Below are 7568 nucleotides of genomic sequence, written 5' to 3' on the forward strand. Positions count from 1 at the left end.
AATATAACTGTATAAAAACACGACTGCATTCGCACGAGAGGCAGAACATGTGACTTTATTTCAGACTTTGGGACACAGCTGATGATCCAGATGAGAAGAAGTCTGACTCTGTGTGTTTTCCTCCTGTTCAGAGAGAGAGAGGAGGAGAAGAAACCTGGACAACAAAGACTTCAACTTCAGATCTTTGGCTTCTGTGAAAATCTAGAGAAAAGCAGCCAGTTCAGCACAGATTTCTGAATTGGAATCAAATTTATGAATTGATATCATAGAATACATTCAGTATGAAGATATAAAGAATAAAGACTGTGGCTAACGTTGGTCTTTTTGCTGGTGTCATCGTTTTAACTGTTCTCCATGGTGGCTGATGGAGACCAATAATCAAAAGCTGAAACTTTATTCTTTTGCCTCACGTCAGAGGTGGAGACTCGAGTCACATGACTTGGACTCAAGTCACAGTTTTAATTGCTTGAGCCTTGACTTGCTGCATGAAGAGAAGACTTGAGACTTGACTTGACTCTGGTTCTGTTGACTTGGGACTTGACTCTGACTTGTACTCTGATGACTTGAAAAGGTTTCTAAAGTCTTGACTTGAGATCTTGTGTTTGTGTAAATGACTTAGATTGAAAGTGATGAGATTTGTTCCAGCAGACGACTGAATTTAAATTCTGTTTTCTGAATTTGTATGGAATGATTGAATTTATTGAAGTTGAAACTGATTATAGAAATCAAACTCATGATGCTCTTACCAAGTTTTTATCCTATTAAAACCATATTGCATTGAAAAGTCCTAGATATTTAGTTTTCTTTAAGATATTAAATTGATACTGGACTCTTGATTTGTTCTGACTTGACTTGCTGTTCTACATTTAGACTTGAGACTTGACATTAAGGACATGGACTTGACCTGGTAATCTACATTTAGACTTGGGACTTGGTCACACCTCTGCCTCATATTAATCTTTTCATATGTAAGCCTGCAGATGAATCCACAGCAGTAAAGACCAACCTGAGCTCACTGTCCACATATTGAGGTTCCAGGCTGGTTTGTATCTCTCTGTTTTCCAGATGTGATTTTATTTCTTCTTCTTCTTAACTGTTTAAACAGGAGAAAAAAACATGGAGTATGACGACAAGATCAGATCTGTGTCTCAAAGTGTTAAAGGAGAAATTCACCTTCACATCCTCTTCCACTGTTAGATACCATCAATACATTCCAGGAGATATTTAGTGATGAAGTGTTGTAAATTAACTTTTTTTTAACTTTCCAATCAACCTGCCTCGTCTGCTTCTACTTCAGTTAGTGATTTCCTACGTTTCCAGAATGCCTTACGACAACGCCCAGAGAAGGGTCGTGAACTTGTCGCTTCCAATCAAAGATGAGGCGTCTGGGCATGGAAATATAGATAGCTAGCCGACTAGTTTGTGAACATTGGATCGTGTCTCTCTGCTGCAGTGCATGCTGGTCTCTCTCCTGCTCCTGTGGGTGGAGAAACTGGTCTCTCTCCTCTTCTCTGATGGATCTCTCCCTGTATGATTGTTGAACGTCTCTCGGTGCAAAATGGCGGCTCTAGAAAGAAGCCCTCGCTCTTTGGTTCTGAGGGACTGACACCAAAACCTGACGTTTACCGCTGAGGTTTTACATCCTGAAACATTTTCTCAAATCAAACTCCACTGGAGCTGCTGGGAACATCTGGAGGTGACGGCCCAGGAATGTAAAGTACATCACCAGTATGCAGTGGTGGAAGAAGTACTGAGATCTTTTACTTCAGTAAAAGTAGCAATACAACAATGTAAAGAAACTCAAGTAAAATTACAAGTAAAACTCCTGCATTCAAATCTTACTTAAGTAAAAGTACATAAGTATTGGCAGCAAAATGTACTTAGAGTATCAAAGTAAACGTACTCATTATGCAAACTGTCTCCATTTAGAGAGTTATATTTTTCATAAATTATTGGAATATTAATACTGATTTATTGACATACATGTACATGTAAGCAGCATTTTAAAGTTGTCAACGTGAAGCTAATCTTAACAATTTAGCTATACTTTTGGGTAGTCTAATCTATAACAATGCTATTTTATAAAGATGATCAAATGTTTTAAATATAAAATATTGATCTGAAAAGTAACTAGTAACTATAGCTGTGAAATAAATGTAATGGAGTAAAAAGTACAATATTTCCCTCTAAAATGTAGTGGAGTATAAGTACAAAGTAGCATAAAATGGAAATACTCAAGTAAAGTACAAGTACCTCAAAATTGTACTTAAGTACAGTACTTGAGTACATGTACTTAGTTACTTTCCACCACTGCCAGTCTGTTTGTTGTAGCAGTGTTAAAGTGTTAAAGTGTTGGATGGTGGGTTTCTCCTTTAAAGCAGAGCTGTTCTCCTCCTGTGTGGCTGCAGCTCAGCAGTCTGCTGTTGTAGTTTTTAACCTGATGTGTTTTCTGCTGTCTGAACTCTGTAGGAAACTCCTGGCTGTGTTTGAATGTATGTGTAAATGTTACGCTGTGTTTTCTAACGAGAACACTAGAACCGGACCGGACCGGACCGGACTGGACCAACTGAACCGGACGGACTTGCCGAGACACACACCTAGCACCCCTACCCCCCTCCCTCACACACACACACACACACACACACACACACACACACACACACACACACACACACACACACCCTCCCCCCGAAGGACAAACTGCTGAGCACTTTGATGGAGGGAGGAATGGACCAGGAGGTTCGATGGACTGAAGACAGACGAGAGCAGAATAACTTTAACCAGACCTGTACAGACAGTAATACTGATCCCAGACCTGTACAGTCAGTAATACTGATCCCAGACCTGTACAGTCAGTAATACTGATCCCAGACCTGTACAGTCAGTAATACTGATCCCAGACCTGTACAGACAGTAATACTGATCCCAGAAATGTACATTCAGTAATACTGATCCCAGACCTGTACAGACAGTAATACTGATCCCAGAAATGTACGTGTACAGTCAGTAATACTGATCCCAGACCTGTACAGTCAGTAATACTGATCCCAGACCTGTACAGTCAGTAATACTGATCCCAGACCTGTGAAGACAGTAATACTGATCTAAACAAACCTGTACAGTCTGTAATACTGATCCCAGACCTGTACAGACAGTAATACTGATCTAAACAAACCTGTACAGTCAGTAATACTGATCCCAGACCTGTACAGACAGTAATACTGATCTAAACAAACCTGTACAGTCAGTAATACTGATCCCAGACCTGTACAGTCAGTAATACTGATCTAAACAAACCTGTACAGACAGTAATACTGATCCCAGACCTGTACAGACAGTAATACTGATCTAAACAAACCTGTACAGACAGTAATACTGATCCCAGACCTGTACAGTCAGTAATACTGATCTAAACAAACCTGTACAGACAGTAATACTGATCCCAGACCTGTACAGACAGTAATACTGATCCCAGACCTGTACAGTCACCCAGTGACCTGTGGATAGATTTGATCGGTTTTAGTTTGTGAATAAAGTGTTGAATGCCAACATGTACCTGCTCTGTTCAGTGTGTGTGTGTGTGTGTGTGTGTGTGTGCGTGTGTGTGTGCGTGCTAGAGAAAGAGTTAAAGAGAAAGTGTGTGTTACTGTGCTTGTGAGTGAGGAGGTGTGAGAGATCCAAAGATAGAGAAAGTGTGTGTTTGTTTCTGTGTGTGTGTGTGTGTGTGTGTGTGTGTGTGTAGGCGGAGGTGTTTTGTGTGGAGTTGGAAGGTAAAGACAGAAGCACTCTGTAAGTAAAACACCGACAGATATTTATTTTTTAAAACTCCCACTGAAGTTTCCAGTCAACATTTTGGATTCCAGTATGGGCCACACAGTGATGTTCAGACACACAGCTGGACAGAGACACACTGCGATGTTGTGACTGTAATCTGATTACTTTAGATGTGAAAAGATACAGATACAGATGATGATGAGGCTGAAGTACAGACTGTCTGCTCTAACATGAAGGGAGTCTGAGCCACATTGCATTAATAGTTAAAGAACTACAGCTGTTTTTGTCCATCTCACTTCAGGGTGGCAGACAGTTTACAATCCATAAAGTTTTCATTTTTAGGACTCAAAGTTTTAATGTGCAGCATCTTGTTTAAGTCTGTAATCCATAAACATCACCAGACACCTGAGATCCTGTTTACAGAATAAGATCTACCTGCTACTGTATCTGCTCACCCTGATATGAGAGAATGGTGAATAAATAGATCTGAAGTTGTTTAACGCTTCAGTGTGTTTTCACCTCAGTCTGTCGGCTCACAAAGAGAGTCAAATCATCAGAGCGTCTCCTGACTCTCTACCAGGGGCCGGATTCACCAATGTGTTCTTAAGATCGATCTTAAGAAATGACATAAGAGGAAAATTTTAGGAAGTTCTTAAGAAGGCTCTTAAGTGCAATTCCTCAATATTTTCTTACTAACAGTCTCATTTCTTACGAATATCTTTAATTTTCCTACTTAAGAACTTCTCAAAATAGGGCCTGAATTAATTCTGGTTAATAAACTTTAGGCTTACTGCCATTGAGGCTAGGAGACAGGCTAGGAAGCTAGGAGACGAGGCTAGGAGGCTAGGAGACAAGGCTAGGAGGCAACCCAAAGTGCTTCATCTACAAAACAATTGGGGAAAAACCTATTTAGAGCAACTAGAGCAAAGATTTAAACATTGGTTGCTGTTGGTAACTGTAAAATTTGCAGCTTATTTCCAACAGACATGAGACAGAGGCCTACCTGGCCCTACACCAAATAAAGCTTTACAATAAATGTTCATCTTAATGTTAGGTGTAGGGGAACCTATGAAGACTTTGAACTATAACCTACTTGTCTAAAATGTGTTTAAATATATGATATTAGAGGCTTACCTTTTCACTGTAGGAGTTTTAAGACAGGTGAAGGGCCGTCTTAAAGTTAAAGAAAAAAATCAACAACAAATTTGAGAACTTTCATTTCAAGAATACCATTTATTCCTAAGTTTTTTCTTAGGAAGAAACATAAGAAGAAAGTTAAGAAAATATATAAGAACTGTTTTTGAGAATAGCATTTTTTCCTATTTTTTTTCTTAAGACTAAAGTTAAGAAAAAAATGGCACTTGAGAAGATTTTTTTCTTAAGAGGGTTTTGTGAATCCGGCCCCAGGTTCTTCTCCTGCAGCTAGCAGTGCTAAACAACAGATATTTGTGGGACTACTAAACCTTTTTGAAGCGCAGCACTCTTCTGCTTAAAAGTTGAGATATTTTTAAAGGGGAAATAAATAAGTAAGTAAGGGGTTTTTCTGCCCCGTAGCACAAAATGAGATTAACTTGAAGTTGAGTCGAGCTGCTGCCTGTAAAAATGTCAGTAAAGAAAACAAAAAAGGCGCAACACTCGCTCAGTAGAAAAATCTAGACTCTACATACTGTATTGCATTAAAAACATGACTTCATCAGATCAATGCAGGGATTTGTCTATATTGTTCTACTGTGTTGCACCATGCAACTTTTTTCTACTTTGCTATTGTCGATCAATACCGATGACTCATTGATTACTGGGCCACATGCTGAGACTTCTGGCTTTCAACAAAAACTCTTCTGTAATTGGAGCTTCAAGCAGAGACTTTAACAGGAGCTGATCAGTTCTATTGATGAAATTTAACTTCCAGCTCCAAAGACTGGTTCTGAGCCTCCTGGTGGACTCACAGCCGGACTGACAGGTGATGCAGATCAAACCAGTAAACTCAAGATGCTTTACAGTGGAGAAATATAATAACATATCGACATGGTGACATAGATGGACTGCTCAGAAGTGTCCTTCAGGATCCTGGACTGCACAGCACACACACACACACACACACACACACACACACCAGACACACACCAGGAAGGCAGAGAAACACCAGACATCCGTCAGAAACACACACAGACAGTCTGAAGACAGCTGGAGCAGCAGAGCTTCACTCAGAGATCTGGAGAGAGAGCGAGAGAGAGAGAGAGAGCGAGAGAGCGAGAGAGCGAGAGAGAGAGAGAGAGAGAGAGAGAGAGAGAGAGAGAGAGAGAGAGAGAGAGAGAGAGAGAGAGAGAGAGAGAGAGAGAGAGAGAGAGAGAGAGAGAGAGAGAGAGAGGGAGAGGAGAGGAGAGGAGAGGAGAGGAGAGGAGAGAGAGAGAGAGAGAGAGAGAGAGAGAGAGATAGAGAGAGAGAGAAATAGATCAGGGACAGAAACATCAGCTGGGAAACAGGGAATGTTGTTGACTAGATAGACAGACAGACATATAGATAGATAGATAGATAGATAGATAGATAGATAGATAGATAGACAGACAGACAGACAGACAGACAGACAGACAGATAGACACTAATCCTTTGAAGATATTGGGGAAATCATAGGAATATATAAGGGATAATGTACAGGGAGACAGTTATTATTGCAAAATAAGCTGCGACAGGATGAATCAAGACCTCGACGTGAAGCAGAGCAGTATATCACTCTGATACCTACTGAAGACATTCATCATTTGACATGAAATACTGATTTAAAATGATTTTTATTAAAGCTAAAGTGATTCATCAGCTTCCAGCAGGACTGTCTGCAGTAACATGTTTTAGCCACAAGGCGTCGCCAGTTAGTTTGATTAGAAATGGACAAAATCGACCAGACTGACTGACTGTGGAGTGACATGATGAGACGTGAAACAGCTGTTCTGCTCACTGGCCAATCAGAATGGAGTATTAGAGTTGTGATCATTTTCATGGAGAAGTTCAGCTTGCTGACATGCTGGCTGGAGAAATGTGTGTCTGTGAGCAGCAGAGCAACATGGAGTTAGTCTGAACTGCTTCAGTTCCATATTAACAATGTGATTCCTAATAGAAATGTTATTGATCCCTGAAGAATTCTTTCCTCCGGCAGTTAAATTGATTTCATTAGGAACGTTTCAGTACAAAGACCTTCCCAGAGGTGAGATGTAACTAAGTAAAAATACTTCATTACTGTACATAAGTAAGATTTTCAAGTATCTGTACTTTACTCAAGTTTTTCTTTCACTGAAGACTTTTTACTTTTACTCACTACATTTCAAAAGAAAAATCTGTACTTTCTACTCACTACATTTTAAAAACAGACTCGTTACACTCGGGAAATCATCAACTGATTTTCTAAAAAAAAAAATTGTTCAGCATCAGACGGCTTCCATCCCGGAAGCAGCTGATCAAGAGCCAGATGTGATTGGCTGCTTGTTCAGCAAAACGACACCAAAAATTAGGGAAAGGAAGAGAGAGAGAGAAGCAACAAGAGAGAGAGAAGCAACAGGAAGAAGAGAGAAGCAACAAGAGAGAGAGAATTAACGTTAGTGAATTCAGCTGCTAGGGTTCAGGTTCCTGATCTGAGCTGCAGACTCTTTCTCATCTGGGATTCAGAGGAACGCTCAACAGAAAACCAGTTTAGAACATTAGAAATGAATTTTTTAGAGAACGACTTTTACTTTTATACTTTAAGTAAATTTAAGTCCACGTACTTTTATACTTTGACTTGAGTAAAGGATTTGAAATGGTAC

The sequence above is a fragment of the Centroberyx affinis genome, unplaced genomic scaffold, assembly GCF_046629955.1.
Source record: "Centroberyx affinis isolate AG114_WGS23_722 - 3 ecotype Tasmania unplaced genomic scaffold, CSIRO-AGI_Caff_v1 ptg003995l_1, whole genome shotgun sequence".
In the NCBI taxonomy this organism is placed as follows: Eukaryota; Metazoa; Chordata; class Actinopteri; order Beryciformes; family Berycidae; genus Centroberyx; species Centroberyx affinis.